At 35.8% G+C, this 17,979-nt stretch overlaps 1 protein-coding gene and 1 pseudogene across 1 annotated transcript in view; one reads left to right on the forward strand and one right to left on the reverse strand.

Annotated features, from left to right (window-relative positions):
* BCKDHB (branched chain keto acid dehydrogenase E1 subunit beta) overlaps positions 1-17,979 on the forward strand; it is a 225,551-nt gene that overhangs the window by 103,208 nt on the left and 104,364 nt on the right. The window lies entirely within an intron of this gene.
* The window catches only part of LOC102478809 (ribosome biogenesis protein NSA2 homolog), a 22,815-nt pseudogene continuing 22,184 nt past the window's right edge, over positions 17,349-17,979 (reverse strand).

Below are 17,979 nucleotides of genomic sequence, written 5' to 3' on the forward strand. Positions count from 1 at the left end.
AGACTTCAGAATGATGTAAAAAGTGAGCTGCAGTGTTAACAAAGCAGTAACCAGTCCCTTGAGGTATTGTCAAGCTTGAAAGGAAGATTTTTTTAAAGTGAGTAGAAATTAAGAGACGCTGACTACAGAAAGTAAGAACTAGTCTTTGGCACAACTGAAGGCTTTGAAAGGAACTTAGAATTCCAACAATCATTATCATGTATTTTAGTTGATCTTAAATTAGTTAATTTCCCATTAAATCTGGTGGAAAAGTCAAATTCCTTACCAAGGCCTGTAAGGATTTACCTGATTTCACCATATTCCATACTCTACCAGCAATCTGCTTCTCCAGACTTCCCCTTGGTTCACTCTGTTAGGTCTCTGCTCAGGTATTTTTCCCATTAAGGCCTTCCTTAATATTGAATCCTACTCCTTCTACCAAGACTTCCTTTCATCTTTCTTTCTTTTTTCTCCATAGCAATTAGCCTGATCTGTCATAATATATAATTTCATTATTTATATTTTTGATATTTCTTTTTCTTTTGGAGATAGGTTTAACAAAGAGGGATTTTTGTCTGTTGGCTAATTTCTGAGTTCTGAGCATCTGCAACAATCCCTGACACAGGATGGTTGCTCAATAAGTAACTTGCTGAAAAGTAATTATGAGAAAGTTTGAGCATAAACTATGAAAATTGTTATAATATTAACATGTTTAGAATTTTCTTGGTGCTTATATGAAAGTTAAAAAAAGTGACTAGGATATTGTCCTGTGAATTAATCTACTGGTTTATTCTAAATCAAAACATTTATTTAAAAGTCTTAGTTTTACTTTGACCTTTAGCTTTTTCTTAACACTTGCCCAGTTTTCATAATGGTATATTAGAATTATTCATTTGAATTCTCATTAGATTAGGACCAGTTTATCTTATCTGAAAAACAAAGTGAAATTGACTCTACATTAAACTTCAGCTGCTTGTAATTTCTAAGAAATGAGTTTCTGTGAATAATTATATTGTATGCATGTATGAGGGTTATTGTTTTGTGTAGCAGCTTTAAAAACTTTTTAACCTTTTGGATGGAAATATTCTTTGATAAAATTTTTTTATACTTAATCTTTATGCCTTTTCAAATTTAAGTTTTATTTTATCTTAATTTGTGCTATCCCATTATCACCTAGTTTTGCATGAGGTCCAGATAACCATAGCTGATAGGCGAGAGATGTAGTCAGTTAGAGAAGGTCTATGTTTCTCATGAATCAAGTGCACATGATTTACTGTTCAAACCTAATCATTGGTCAAGCATCCCTAATCCAGAAAAACAAAATCTGAAATGCTCCAGAATCGAAAACTTTTTGAGCGCTGGCATGACACTCATATGGAAAAATCCATGCCTAACTTTATGTGACAGATTGCAGTCAAAATGCTGCAATACAAAAGTATTGTTTGAAATTATTTTCAGGTTATGCATATAAGGTGTATGTAAAACATAAATTAATTTGTGTTTAGACTTGGCTCCATCTTCAAAGTATCTCGTTACATATTGGGTCTTCGGAAAAGTCATGACGTATTTTTCTATGCAATAATGTGACATTTCTTTTCCGATGACCCAATATATGCAAATATTCCACAATCAAAAAAAAAAAATCTAAATCTGAACAGTTTTTCCCAGGCATTTTGGATGAGAGATACTCAACTGCATATCAATTAAAATTTTTGAGACTCTTTCCCCTCTCATTTCCTTGTCTATATTGCAGGCTGGTCATTGTGAAATTTGAGCTGGAAGAGATCAGCCTAGGCCAGTTCTCTGTGATCTTCCTGCTGGCCCCAGGACTGACCTGCTGACTTTTATGTCTGTCCCGGCCACTATGTACTGTTTCAGATTAGGGTTTTCTCTGTTCATTTGTGTATCTGTGCTACAAGATACTGTGTCACAGCAGTTCCTCCTACCCCCTTGCCCAAAACATTCTCCTATGTTTTTGAGGTTCTTGGGAAGTGGGGCTTTTATTTTCTTTTGTTTTTTAGTTTTTAATGAATTTAGGAAGTGATATAGAAAAGATCTTCTCTGCTGCCTTCACTTTTCTCTCCAGTCCTTTCTTCTGCTTTCCTTTCCTTTCTTTTTTATACATAATTTATGTAGCAACAGATGAAGCTGTGCCCATAGAAGTAAATGGTTGTTCTTTGCTTACATACTGGGGCATGTCTCCTCTGAGAGGGTTTGGGGAGTAGGCTGTCACAGAGGCAGGATAAGATCTCAAGGATAATGTAGTGTGAGGGGTTGGAAGTGGTTCAGCTGTGGCTCTTGAGGCAGTGACCATAGCTGGGAGGGAGGGCTGAGCGTGCTTAGATTTCACATTCTTTCTTAATGTCCTTTCACCCTAACTATTTCCATTCTTGATACAAAAGACTTAGTTGGGGGCCTTGGAAAAGTAAGATAGGTACTAAGGCTGGCAGGGTAGGGTAGGGATGGAGAAGGTTCTGGATCAGAGATCTTCAAAGAAAAAAAAAAAGAAAAAGAAAGAGATATCGTAGAAATGGAACTAGTAAATAGGTAAACCTTGGTAATCTTGGTAATTGGATATGAGTAGTCATTTATATATAACAGGCCAGGTTTGTTTAATTTGTGCATTTGCACCTGGGTCTAATCAGTTTAAGTATTTATAAATGATGCAAAGCATGTTTTGAAGACCCTCAGTACTACTGCAGACCCATAGGCTAAATTAAAAATTGAATTCTAATTTTGCAGACTTAAATTTTTAAAAAATGTTCAGAGGGTCTATTTAGACTCCCATTAATTTTATTTTTATTAAGATGACTAACACCAGATAATGTTTAGGGTCTGTACTTTGTATTGATTGGCTTTACATTGGTTTTGTGGGAAAGTGGAAGGATTTGTCTTTAGAGAAATTGGTTTCTTGGACTTAATTAAATAATTCAGTGATTGAATATTAGCTGTTTTGCTTGAGGTTTTGTGTGCATGTGCGTGCGTGAGTGTGTGTGAGAAAGAATGAGAGTAGGAGCATTCGCTGGAGTGGAGGGTATGGGCTGGAAAGGGAATTAGTAACTAACTATAACCACTAGAGGCCCCTCTTGGGCCAGGTTTCATGGTTACTATGACTAGTAGTAGTTTCCATATCTGAGTCTGGCTATGTCATTGTAAATTAAACATATTTTATGTTATAAACTATTTTGTTACATATCATAAAACGTTCTATGTTACAGTTCTGAAAAAAATAGCGTGACAGCTTTATTCTAGGGCATAGTATTATAATATAAATGTCTTATTTAGATATCAGAACAACTGATAATCTATTGTACTAAAAAGAGCAATTTAGAAATCCATCTGCTCTTCCTTCCTCTAAATAAACCTTTACTAAAAAATGCAATTAAAGAATATTATCAGATGAAATGATTTATCTCTTTGATACAAAGATATTTGGGTTTAAAATTACTAATATAACATGCATAATTGTTGAGTGTAGTTTATATTTCTGGTGATAGAGTATATGTAAAGTCACTTTAGCTTGTATGTTAAAAATTGTGTGTATTTCATTCATAGTTATGTTTCAGATATAAACAACCCATTTAAGAAATAATTAAAAAAATCTTTTAGACTTATTATCTGGGGTAAAATTAAATACTTTTCTTAGGAGTAAAGAAAATAAGTATCATTTTAAAGTAGGAATTAGTTTGACCTCAAAGAGAAAGTGTAGACAGAATGGTGTCTTGCCTAATCACAGTTTATTGTTCTGTTCCAAGACTGGAAGGCTGGTGTTATGGAACCTGGACCCACTTGCTAAGTTATTCTTGCTAGAAAATTTTCTTAGTCGTGATCACAACTATTTAGTTGTCATATCAAGCTTTGGGTTTTTCAGTGCTGTCTTGGGATATACCTACTACATTTATTGTCTGTTTGCCAATTCCTGTAAATCCCATGATGGCAAGAGATTTTGTGTGTTCTGTTCATTGGTATGTCCCAGGAGTTCTGAAGAGTTTCTTGTATATGTAGATGCTCAATAAATATTTGTTGAATGATCTGGCTGTATTTTAAAAAAATCTGTGTGGTATTTGACCTTTCAATGAAAAAAATTAAAGAGGAAATGGTAATTCCTCTAGGAAAAATACACTGAGAATATCACTCTGATACCTGATCTGATTTATGTTTTAAAGAAAATTAAAATGACTATGAGTTCTGATCTAATTTTATGTAGTATATTTTACATATATGACGTACCATAGTTTCTGGTAAATGGTAAATAAAAACAGTTAAAACTACATGTCTTGTGCATATCTCCTTTGTATTCACAACAGTTCTTCTAAGTAGACATCAGTGTCATTTTATAGGCAAGAAAACATGTTAAAATGTTGAAGAAGGTGACTATATTTGAGTTAGTGAGGGGCAGAGCTGGCAGTGGCTCAGTTTGCTAGAGACCAGAGCCCTTGCTTTTGTCATTATAGCTTGCATCTTTCAAGCAGAGGTTGAACAGAATTTGTAAATATTTTTTAGATGTGATAAAATAATGAAGTGATTTGTGATGTGGCTTGAATGTAATTTGAAAGCATAAATACATCGGCAGTAAAAATGTACTTACAGGGAGGGGTAATATTTTTGGTTCATGCTAGGCTTTTTGTCAGAACCGTGCATGTTCTCATTTAGTCTTCAGTTCTCCTGTATACTGAGAATTACTATTCCTGTTTTAGGGATAAGATAATTGAATCTCAAAGAGATGGAAAATGTCCCTAAGTCGCTCAGTTAATAAGTGGCAGAGCTCCATGAATCCTGATTTTATCACTGTACGAGTGTGCTACAATACTTATTATAATTAACTTATTTTATACTTTAAAAATTACTTGAGAGCCAGCTGGTGGCATGGTAGTTGAGGTGACTGGATCCACATGGCTGAGTTTTATGATCTGAGTCCTGGACTCAGTGGCTTGAGAAACACACCTGGCTTGTGTACGTGGGTGTCCAAAATCCTGTAAGGAGGGAGAAATGGAGGAGGGGGGATTGTAGCATGATCATGTCAGATTAGAGGATGTTTTCTCACTTTTTCTTTCTTTGCCTGTCTTTGTCTCTCACCAGGGAGTGCATGCACCCTCTGGCAAATTAAAAGCAAACAACAAAAAAACCTGATTACTTGAGAGTTTACTGATGAAATGCTTCTACATTTCAGCTTGTAACATTATTTTATAATGTGACAGGAATTTTCCTTCATGTTTGTCCACCTGCATAACAGTTTAAATCTATTTATCTGTCTATCTAAATTCCTTAATGTTATATACACCTTGTAAATCACTGCCATATTTCTTTTCATTTAGTAGTACATTTTTTCTACATGGAACTGGAGACAGCCAGATTAAATTATGTAATTATATTTTTCTACTTCTGATCCTGTTTGATGTGTTTTTAAAGTGTCCCTTATACTGTAATTAAATTATTTAAGTTTGACTCAAGATTTCATTTTGTTTAAATTATTTACTTTTGATGTTATGAACAGCAGAGAAAAGAAAGAAATCCATTACTTCATTTTATGGTGAAAAAAGATTATAGGTACGTTGTATTCTCAGTTTGCATTTTAGGTATAATATAAGAAATTTGTTGGCTTTCTTTTCTTGTCTTTCATGGCCATTTAACTTCCCATTACACTGATACTTATAAAATTGTAGCATTTATACTATAATCAGTAAGATTTTCTTGCCTTTTCTATTATAACACTCTGGTTTTGCAGTGGCTAGCTGTGAAAATTTAACTTTAAAGTTCATTGAAACTGTGGTGTACAAAGCTTTCAAAGAAAGGAAATTACCTCTTCAAATTATGTATTTCAAAATTGGGGCCATTCTTATCAGTCATGAATAGTCAATTCTTCCAAACATGCACTCCCTGTCACACATATTTATTGCTTTTTTCTTCCAAAAACTTGGTCTGTCTCTTTACCTGTTTATATTTTACATCTTTTAAGTTATATACTGTCTTATATAACTATTCTACATAGTAAGTTTATTTTTTCAGAATTTTATGGATCTTTGGTGGTATTACAATTTTTTCTTCATTCCCCTTGTCTGTTTCTACAGAGCAATGTCTTCCCTTCTTGTCCCTACTTCTTAAATACGGCCACTTTAACCACTTCTGTATGTTGTTTTTCTAATGGCTACTTTCACATCTCTAATTATGCATTGCACAGATATTTCTGCTTATTATAATGCAATATGTACATTCTGTGAAGTTTGGATTCCTCACAAATGCTCACTAAAAATAAGAGAGTTTCTGGAAAAATAGGTTGGGCAAACCACTTAAGATCTATACAATTTTGTAACTAGAGCAAGGAAGGATTTATAACCAGAGTCTAGATTAAGCCTGTTGATTTATGGAGTTAAGGACGAAATGCATCAAAGTTGGGGAGAACTATGGTAATAAACACTTCTAAAACAGAGCAGATGGACCAGCCTGAGCCAAGAGGCATAGCACATAGTACTGTACTTCTCTGAGGCTTGAGTCAGCACTGTGGTTATGCCTTGCTTTTTGACTTCATTTCTTAGTGGCATAGGACATGAGTGTGCTGGGGCAAGTTGTATGTGTGCCAACATGACTAGGTTAGTTGCTGCAGCCTCTGATTGAAAAGTACATTTCACACTTGTGCCAGAGAAATGAGCTCCTCCTGCCCAGTCCATTCCCTCATGTGGCTCACTGCTGAGTTGTACTTGATTGGTGGAGCCTGTATCATGTCTTTATATTAGCTATGATGGAGACTAGGAAACATAGTTTGTTTTTTCTGCCTGTTTGTTTTTATAGTCTACCCTGAGACATTGGGATTAATAATTAGGTTAACTATCAAAATGTAAAGAAGATGTTAAAATGTTTTAGGTGTTTAGGAATAAGAGAGATCTACTACACATATATGCATGCATACACTCATACACATCCCTCCACTATACACTTATGTGTGTGTATCACTGTTCATGTCTTCTTTTTTTGGAGAGACTTCTGCTGTAGGGTGTGTGCTCTTGCCAAAGAGACAAGAGAAAGACAGTCCTGATACCTGATCTGATTTATGTTTTAAACGTGGTGCATGACAGCTTCGAGGGATTTTCTTCTTTCACCCTTAGGATATTGTTTCCTGGGTCCTTTGACTTCCTTTTTTTTTTAGTGGTTGTCTCCCTTGTTTTGTACACAAATAATTACCTTCTTCAAGTATAGGCTTTATAGAGTAGGGAAGGCTTTCCAACCTTTGCACTTGGAAAAGTGTCCTTAGTTTGTACTCATACTTGATGGATATTTAGCTAGGTATGAAATTCTAGGTTCTCAGTAACTTCTACTTATAACTTTGAAGATGATGCTTCATTATATATTTGTGTAATACTTGTGTAGAAAATGATGAAGTCAGATCGATACTAATTCATTTGTAAATGATGTCTTGTTTGTTTTTCGGGGAAATTTTATGATTTAAAAATTTTTTTCATTGTATACCGAAATGTCACAGGTGTGAATCTACATGTGAGTCTGTTTTACTCATTTTGTTTTGCCTCTCATGACTTTGCTTTGGGAACTTTCAATTTATTTTAAAATGATTATATCCTGTATCTTTTAAATATTTTTTTCCCCAAAATTTACTAGTTGTATGATAGACTTTCCAAGGTTGATTCTCTGTGTCTCTCATCTTTTCTGCCCTAGTTTTTGTTCTTTTTTTTGCTATGTTTTGAGTATTTCCTCTATTTTGTTTTTTAATTAATATTTTGTATATTTTAATTTCACTGATCAAATATTTTTCCCATACTCAATTCTTTTTTTACTATGCTATTTGTTTGTGTTTTTTTTTTTTTTTTTAAACATTGAGTCTTCTTTAGTTGCTTTGGGTATACAAGTTAGTTCCTTTTTTTTTAAAAAAAAACTTCTGTTCTATAAATTATCTTTTTCCTCAACAGGTTTTCTTTCTTTCTTTTTGTCATACTTTTTTTTTTTCATTTATTTGTGATGGTTTATTTTTCTAGTTGACTAGTTGACTAGTGCAGTTTTCCTATATACATGTTTCTGCACATGTGTGAGAGTTTGCTTTAGGGTGAGTGGATGGGAAGTCTGTTCTTATGTGGGAGGGGTGCCTCTAGGTGTGGGATAATCTTGATATGTGACATCAACTTTCGCAGTATACACATGTTTTTGTAGGCCTTTTGAATGATTTTATCAGAGAATAGATTCTTTTGTCTGGATTGTCTTTGAAGTCAGGGTTGAAAAGATGCATTGTATTTTAAGGAAGTGGAGTGATTAGTATAGCTGCTTTATTTATTCTTTTGTTTTCATTCTCAATTTTCATACCTACCTTCTCGCTGGGGAGATTAGCTACCTCTTTTACTATACTCTTCTATGTCTGGACTTCAATTCTTCTGCTCTTTGTTTATATTTTCATCACACATACAAGAGACTTGTTTCAGTCTATTTTGTCTAATGATCACTACCCCTCTTCAACTTTTTTTATTGTTTAAGGTTTTCTTTCCTTTTGTATTTATTTTCTGTTTTAGATAAGGGAAACAAAAGCATATTTTCAGTTCCATTATCTAGAATGGGAAAAGTTCTCTATTCTGTTTTCTCATTTTTAAAAGGAAGCATTATTTGTGCTTCTTAGTCTATATACAGTTATTTTTACCAAATTATTATTCATTCCAATAGTTTCTTAGTTGATTTTCTAGGTCAGTAATAGTATTCTGCAAATAAGGTCTATTTTATCTCTTTTTTTCTAATTTATATACTTTATATACTTTTTTTTTTTCACTTTGCTTGAGCCACTGAGTATTGCTCAAAAAGAAAAAGTTTTTTTTTCTAATCAATAACCACAATTCTGAATTGGAGATGGGTAAGAAGCAAAAGTAAGCTTTCTAAAATGGTAAATCCTTTCGATGGTGTTTACTAAATCTTATTATTTATTATTATTGTTATTATTGAACATAAGGTCTCACCATGCAGTTACCTCCTTCCTCAGCCTCCCAGGTGGAACTATGGGCATGTGTCACCCAGACCCATTTTGGGGACAAAAGGTCTTCCTGTTACTTAGGCCAGCCTTGAGCTCTCGATCCTTCCAGCTTGGTTTCTCAGTTACTGGGATTACAGGTGCATGCTGCTGTACCCAGCCTTTATGTTGAACCAGGAATAGAAGTCTGGCCTCCCATGTGGGCCCAGGACGTGAACACAGTATATGAGTGTGTACCACTGTGGTTGGGCTGAATTTGCCAAATTTTATGGTTCAATCATCCTTGGGCAGCAAAATCAATCCTATTTTTTGATAGTAAGTCAATTAAAAACAATTTATTTAACTTGCAGCTATAATAGGTCTTCATCTCTAAAGCCAATAAAGGCAATGAAACAAGAATTACTGGAGAAACACTTGTTTGTGATAAGCTGGTCCATTTGACTGACAGTTAAAGAACTCACTGTAAGAACAGAAAGATCTGGTTATTATTGGTTATCATGTATAAGAAATTAACTCCTTCATTTATTTTTTTAAAGGTACTTTAAGAATTACTGTGTAGATGTTAAAATAGATTCATGATCTATTTTAGAAATATAGTGAAATTCCAGAGTTAGAATTTGGAAATGCTTGGTGAAAGTTGCAGGAAAGTGTCTTATCTTGAAGTAAAGATGTTCTATTGATTTTTGTCCATAAAGGAACTTTAAATCAGTTGGAACTGTAGAAAAAATAAAATGAATTGCCTATCGGTCCCCTATTGCATTGCTAACAGAAATACCTGAAATCAAGTTATTCATAAGAGTAGAAGTTTATTCAGCTCACAGTTTCAAAGTCCAAGGCCCAGGGGCTAACTTCTGGTGAGGCCGCAGCATGGCACAATGTTAAGAGAAGGATTAGGCAGGATGGCCAAAACAGTTTCTTCTGCCTCTACAATTGTGTGAAATAAGGGAAAACTATATTTTAGCTTTTTTGGAACATAAAAAGTATTACATTTCCACATTATATAATGTAATACAAGAATACTGTACAGCTATTAAAAGAAATTATGCATTTGCCAGCATATTTTACACAGAATTTCTCTTATGTCTAGTAAAATATAATGCTTTGTGTCCTTTGACTTCCTTTTTCAATTTTTTTTGCTAGCTTTATTTTCTTTGTACAAATAAGCAAATGGCATATTATTTGTTAAGTTTTGTATCTAGGACAGACATCTACTAACAAGTTTTATAAGGACATTTTTATAACATTTCTGACGTCTGCCTTTCCAAATGTTCACTGCTGCTGCTGTCTCTCCCCTCCCGTTACCCACCCCAGTTTGGACCCAGTTTTACTTAGACTGGACCAATTGTAGCCTCTCTTGAGCTATTGGCTCCTTTTTATTCTCATCCTACCCTTTGTGATTTCCTAGAGGCTGTAGTGCTTTTTCTTCTGTCCTTTTTTCCCCTGGGTGGATTTGAGATCTGATTAGTCTTTCAGCCCTCAGTTTGCAGGTTTTTTATTTTTTTCCCCTCCAGGGAGCTTTCTTTTGATCTACTTTTCCCATTGTCTTTTTGTTGTTTTAAAAAACAAAACCAAAACCAAAACAAAAATACAGGGTATTGCTGTCAAGATTTTCCTGCCTTAGCCTCTCAGCAGGGACTATAGGCACTATATAGGCACATACTACCAACTCCTTGTTTTGTTTTTGTTTTTGATTTTGTTCAGTTAAAAAAAAATTTCTTTCCATAAGCGAGAAAGACAGACAGACAGAGGGTCAGGGATTTAACAACATCTTGATGCTGAGATCCACACCCAGCCTCTGCCAGCCCCAAATGAGGGGCACACGTGTACCCTGCATACTCATAGATGCAAATCCAGAATCTTGCCCCGTGGGTCAGGCTCACAGACCATTGCTTTCCCCTATACCACCACCCAGCCCCCAACCTGGCTCTTTTTTACACAGGCTCTTGCTTTGTTGTCCATGCCAGCATTGAGCTCACAGTTCTTCTGCCTCAATTTCTTTAGTTGCTGGGATTACAGGTACAGTCTACCACACCTGGCCTTTCAGCTTGACTGGGAATTGGTCATGGGCTTCCCACATGTTCCCATCTCATGGAGTACAGTATCTTGGCAGCACACGTGCCACTATACTGGGACTTCCCATTGTCTTTTAAGTCTGCCTTGGAGTCATCTTCCCGTGGTGCTTTTATGTCCAGTTCTCTCAGAATAGGTATACCTTCATATTATAGTTTTTAATATCCACGCCTCTCTCTCTCTCTCCCTCTCTCTCTTTCTCTCTTTCTCACTCTCTTTCAAGGATTTTGCCATAGGGTGTGTGTGCTCACCAGAGAGAGAGAGAAAGAGAGAGAGAGAGAGAGAGAGAGGAGAAATCACCTCCCAAGGGGATGGCCATACCACAGTCCCTTCTTCTCCATTCTCCTCTCAAGATTTTGGGCACACACACACCTGCACCTGGTGTGATTTTCAAGCCACTGGGTCGGGGACTTGAACTGTGATCAGCCATATGTGAATCCAGCATTGTAACCACTACACTACCTACTGGTCCCTCCACATCTCTTTCTCTCACTCTGCCTTTGTCTCTGTATTCTTCATAAGTACTAGTATGTGTAACAACATACAGTAGGTGTGAAATACTTGATTCTTGCCCCATGGTATGTAAACTTTCAACCTATTCAGAGATTGGGGTTCTTGGACTCTCAGTTTTCCAAGGTGTAGAAGATGGGGAAAAGTTATGTTGACAAAAGTAAGAATATTGGCAAGATCTAAAGTTAATATATTGATAGCCTGCAAATTAAAGAATCGATGGGAAAGGGAAAAAGCTGTAAAAGTACATAAGAATATTTTTTAAAAATCACAGCAGTTTATATTCATTTAATGTAGAAATAGGTAGACATTTACCATGATAGCAGTGTTATAAATGATTTTCTAAATTATATCCATCATCATGAAGAGATTAATTTGTGTTCTGTATACTGTGTTTGAAATGCAATATTATTCCTTAAAGGTATGAGGGGGTGAACTCTTGAATATGTTGAATAACTCAGCCCCCTACAGTGCTAGATAAATGAGTCTTGCTGGGTTTCTTTTGGAAAGCTGCAGGAAACTTGCACTTTGCTTGTAATCATTAATTTCCCTTTGGTTATATACACATTACTAATAGTGTCATTAAGTGATCTTCTGTTAGGATATTTTCTTATTAATTTCTAATCTCCTATGTCTGATTTGGAAAATAATGAAATTTCCTCTTCCTCATCTCATGGCTTTTACTGTTTTTTTTTTTTTTTTCTTCTTTTAATCATGAATCTACTTTTATATCTAGTGCGTTGAAGCATCAGTGTATCACTAATTCCAATACTATTTTGTATAAACTTCTGAAATTTTCTGAACATTTCTTTCTTTTATTAATTTACAATAGGACATGTGTACTTGACAGAGAGAGAAAGCGAGAAAGAACCCCTCTCCCCGATGAAGGGATGCTGCAATCCTTCTGAGAGAGAGAGTGAAAAAGTGAGAAAGCATCCCTCCAGAAGGGGAGATGATCTTTCAGGATTTTGCACACACAAGCACATGCACCCAGTGTGTTTCTCAAGCCACCAGGTTAGAGACATGAATCATGTAGTTGGCCATGTGGGATCCAGACACTTTAACCAGCATTCTGCTGGCTGGCCTTGGGCCTTAGTTTTGCAGATTAAGATACTGAGGTGTGACAGATACCATGTGTAGTAACAGCACAAGTCCCTGTGCTGGGGCTTAGAACTATTAATCTTCTTGGTGTGAATCATTGGAGACATGTTCCTCACGTCTCTTTGTGTGTCTAAACTCTTCCAGGGAAGTTTGGGCTTGTGGTGCCAAAGGGTGGAGGGGGGGTGACTAATCTGTTAAATAGCCTTTTATCTGTGAGTCTAGTTTCTCATTAGTGTTTCTGACCAAAGGGATAAATGGTTAGAAATGTGGATTTTTGTTTTTAATTAGTCTCTCTAGGGATGAGAGGAAGGATGGAATTTTAAGGAAGCCTGACAACCTCAGTTTCCATGTGACTTAAAAATTTTGGCAGTTGAGAAAGGTTTCACAACGCTGAGTTGGAGCCAGACGTCACAGTGGCCAAGCTGCTCTTTGGAAGTTGGATACATGGGTAACCCGTATCTCTACTTTCAGGTCACACTCATTTTCTCTAAGGCACAGTTTGTGGGGCTTCTGTGCTTCTTCCTCTTCCAAGGCCCAGACTTTCTCACTGTGCTTATCTTCAGATTCTGTGTCTTATAGAAACCTGCACTATCCATCCCTTATTTATGTATTTTAATCAGGCCAGTTGATGTCTACCACAGGCATAAGTACGCAAAACCCTTTATTATCTATACAAGAAAGATCCTTTCTTACTCTCTTAAACCACCATAAAATTTTAATGCTACTCTATTACCATAGTTTTACTACTGAGAGTCAGAGATTGTTTTACCCAAGATCCTGTAGGAAAATAATGAAGCAGTCAAAAGTGAATAGACTTTGGAAGTCATCCAGTTCAGCTCACTGAGACAGATGGTCATTGAGATCCTAGAGACTCTTCTCATAAAATGAGGCGACCAGTTCTCTTGTACAGTTCTCATTCTTGGGAAGTTTTCCTTTGTTGAGCTGAAATGTGCATTTTTGCAACTTCCATCTGTTTGATCTTATATTTCAAGACAGTGTCTAAGCCTCCTCCTAGTCTTTGCATCTTTTTGCTAAGTTTCCCATCCTTTAGCTATGACTGAAATTTCCTGGTTCCCTGATTCCTCACTGTTATGACTCTCATCCTCTAGACATAGTCTCAATGTCCATTGTCCCTTTTAATTTAAAATGGCTTTAATATGGCTGGGTTAGTAGCTAAATACCTCATAGGACTATATCTGTATGCCTAGTAGATCTGATACCTATCAAGACCTAGAATAAAATTCCTTCTTATTGTTCAGTTTCAGAAAACCTTAACTGGTAGTGAGTTCCTTGTCGCTGAATATGTTAAGTAAATGCACATATGTTTTAGATAAAAGATTAAAAATACACTGAATGGGTGATGTCCTTATAAAATTAAATTAGAAAAACTATTGATTTTTAATAGCCCTTTAATGAAGAATGAACTATAAAATACAAGGCACATAACTGCGTAGTTTTGAGACTAATAGTTAAGTAAATATTTTCTTAGAAGGCCATTTAAGTGCTTTTGTTTCTTTGACCAAGCTTACTGAATAAGCTTGTTAGAATAGTTTGCATCTATGAAAGATTGCATCTTTTGTCAAAAACTTACATTTCACAAAAATTCCATCAACATTTCCCCTTCATGGCAACATATTAACTCTGGCTCACTTTGTTTATTTATTCTATATAGAGTCAACATATGGGGCAATACTACTAGATGGTTATAATCTTTAAAAAAAAATCCTTATCTGGTATTATTACTAGCATTATTTAAAAAAATTATTTATTGAATTCTGTTTGTTGCTATTATTATTATTATTATTAATTGGACCAGAGAGACAGAGAGAGAGAGAAAAAGGGAAAATGAGAAAGGAAGCCTCCAGGTTAGGGACTTGAACTGCAGTCGGCCACGTGGGAATCTAGCACCTTTAACCTATGCCATTGGCCGGCCCCATTATTAGCATTGTTTTATCCATTGCTAACTACTCACTTATTTCTTTTAGGAGGGTAATGTTGACTATAATTTGTTAGATACTTTCAGTTATTTATCAATGACATTTTTGAAGATGGAATATTGTTTATTCTTAATCTTAAAAATAAGTTTTTGAATTTGACTATGCATTTGGGGTTATGAAGCTGATAGATTTTGTCAAATTATGGTGATGAGAGTTTTTTTTGGGGTCTACTTTGGGACAAGTAATTGTTTAGTGATTGTGTTAACATTCCACTGTAGTGTATAAAAATTTTATTTATTTAATTTTTCCCATGAGGTAATTTTTTAAATGTGTGGCTGTAGTGAGCTATTTAGTTCCATAATATGTTACATATAAGGATATTCAATGAGAGGGTTCTCGTGTTACAAGGAAAGGATGTTAAAAAACCAGAATCACTCAAATCAATTGTGGTCTGTAACATTTCCACCCTCAGGGAAGGGAGGCTTATTGAAACTTCCATGACTATTAATCTTGAGAGAGAGCATGCATAGTCCTCTTGGATTGAAGTCTCTAGTCATCTTATCAAACCAGACTACAAAAGTAGGATCAGTTTGCATCCTTTTTTGAGGCATTGATCAGAATGAAGATGGTAGGAGTAGATGGATGGTAGATTGAGTTTTTTAATAAGTAAACATAGAGTGTTACATCGTGAATATTTTCTATTTCTTGATTTTACCAATTGTTTCCTCAAAGTCACTCACTAGAAATATACAGTAAGAAGCTGAATTTGCTTGGATTATTTAACCTGTCTGGGAGAATGGGTGAGAGAGGTTTCCAGCTGGAGTTGTCAGTTTTTTCTGTAGCAGGCGCCAGCCTTCAGCATTTTTTTGAGGATAACTTGATAGCTCCTTCCTTCTTTTGCTTCCATTATCCTGGCTTTTGTAGGCCCCCAGGCTGTAAGGCATTCTGCCATGGTCTGGTTAGTACACAGAGCTCTGGGGCATGGAGAGGGAACTCTGGCCTTCGCGTTTCCACTGGTTGCTGGATGACCTTGAGCAAGTGAGTCAACATCTTCTCTGTTTTCTTTCCTGCTTTATAAAATTGAGACCCCCCCACTTACTCTTAAAATTTTTTTTGCACTCATTAAAGAAAGGGTGAATAAGAGTTCATTGAGTAAATTAGCACCTATATGGATACTTTAGTTACGTACAGATAGGGTGACTTTCAGATTACTGAAGTAAATTAAACAAAATGTTCCAAATGTTTTTAATGTATATTCCAGATTATTCGTGTTAAATAAAAGATTAAGTTTAATTTGTATAAATCATTTCAGTTCTTTTTTGGGAAAAGTAATGTTGTTATTTATATTGTCCATGTAAATTGTATTCTAGCATCAGAGAACTTCAGGGAACACTGAAAGAGTATTCAGTCACTTAAACCTTTAAACTTCCTCTAGGAGTCTAGTTGATTCATGTGGACCCTCTGAAATGATCAAATCGACCAAATTCTTAAATTGCATCAGAATTATTTCATCTCTTTAGGGCTCTCGTTTTTCATTTAATTTTGCTAGGTTTTAAAAATAAAAAGGTAGTGGATGAATTACACTCACCCTGGAAAAGTATTTGGGTTCCAGTTTATATAAACTTAATTCTAGTTCTTATATCCTAGAAGCCTATGTCTTTAAAGTCTTGCTAGCAAATTAACACTCCAGTTTTCATATTTGGGTGCCCTATAAACTTGTGGACTTTGTAACCCTTCAGTAACCTGAGCTTTGACCTGAAGTTAATGATGCATTCTGTTCTTAGGCATATGACCATAAAACTCCTTAAATGGAATTTTGTGTTTTTGTATCTAAAAGTATTGTGCTTGATGTAGTAGTGGGGCTGAAGTCTGTTGTGAGAAGATTCTGCAAAGTATAAGGCAATTTACTAATGGTAGAACTGTTACCTAGTAAGTCTATGATTCATTTTAGTTCCCTTGCTTTTTGTTCCTGTGAGCCATAGCAAGAACCCACTGTAGGGGGTTAGAAATATTCTTTCTTATGATTGTGGGTTGAGAGGGTGGTTGCTTTTTCCAACCACCATATGTGGTGATTAGACTCTTTGGAATGACATTGGGGTACTCTATGAGCAAACAGCAACAGCCTTCCAAATAACTTATAATCAATAAAGTATGTAAGACATGTTCCCCCAGCCAGATGTAATGTTTAGTAGTAGAAAAATAAATTTAATGTAGCCTCCAACAGGAAAAGATGGACCAATAAGCTGTTGTGTTGTTAGAAATAAGCAAAATATTTTTCCTATTCCCAGGTGAGACTGCGTGATGGGTCATTTAAAGTTTGTCTTTATGATTCCTGGGCTTTCTTAGAAAATGCATGGATGATAAAACCTAAAAATCTCAGTGAACTAAAAGACTGTTTGAACCATCACTGAATCTCTGTTTCTGATGTTCAAAAACATTTAAGCAGATAATGTACAGATAGATGTGGTTGATTTCTCTGAATGTTTAGTAGCTGAGCTAACTTTTGTAAATTAAATTGTATTTTATATCCAGGAGAGAGAAATCCAGGTCCTGAGAGATAGGTGAAAGGTGGCAGTCTAAACCTATGTCTCTGAGCTCCCTCCTAGCCACTTAAAACTGCAACATTAGAATTTCCTGGAAGAGGAACTTTGGGGTTAGTGTGGAGGACAGCTGGCATTTGTCTTGAACTAGCATTTGCATGCACAGTGCTTTAACCTGGGTTTTGTCCTTATTTAGGTGGGCTAATGGTAGGAGACATTGTGTGTTACCATAGCCAGCCTTTCTTGTCTCCACTATCTTCAAATCAGACCCAAGATGCGTGCTAAGAGATTTGAGGTGTATTCCTCACTTAGCCTTTTGCTAGTCTGGGCTTCTTGAAGCTGTCCAACTTTCTTCTGTTCTTTGGTGGGTGGGAGTAAAAACTTGACAATGGAGCCTTCTAGTGTGGGGGCCGAAATCTCAAAGCTGACAGAGAGCTGAACCCGGGAGACCGTGCGCCCCTCGTGGCAGCCGGGCATTTGCCCAGCAGTCCTAGAGAAAGTATTGACATGCTGTAGAAGACATCCTGGCAAACTAAGATCCCCTGAAGGTATTTTTACTAAAACTATGCATTCTTCATTTATGTTATTAACTGATATTCATTAAGCACCTCCTAGAACCAGGTGTTCTAGAAATGGAATACATACCAGGGAATCGAACAGAAACTGTTTTGTCCTCTTGCAGTTTAGGTTCTTTTGAGTGAGATAATCAATAAGCAATAGGTTTTATAAAGAAAAATGAAGTAGTTTGAAGGAATAGTGGAGTGAAGTGTGATTGGTACCATGATGATGGTCACAGAATGCCTACCGAGCATGTGAACACCAATCCATGTAAATAAATGTCTGGGAAGCAAGAGTTGGCAGCATGAACAGCATGTGCAAAGGGCCCAAG

This window comes from Tupaia chinensis, unplaced genomic scaffold (assembly GCF_000334495.1).
Source record: "Tupaia chinensis unplaced genomic scaffold, TupChi_1.0 Scaffold000097_1, whole genome shotgun sequence".
In the NCBI taxonomy this organism is placed as follows: Eukaryota; Metazoa; Chordata; class Mammalia; order Scandentia; family Tupaiidae; genus Tupaia; species Tupaia belangeri.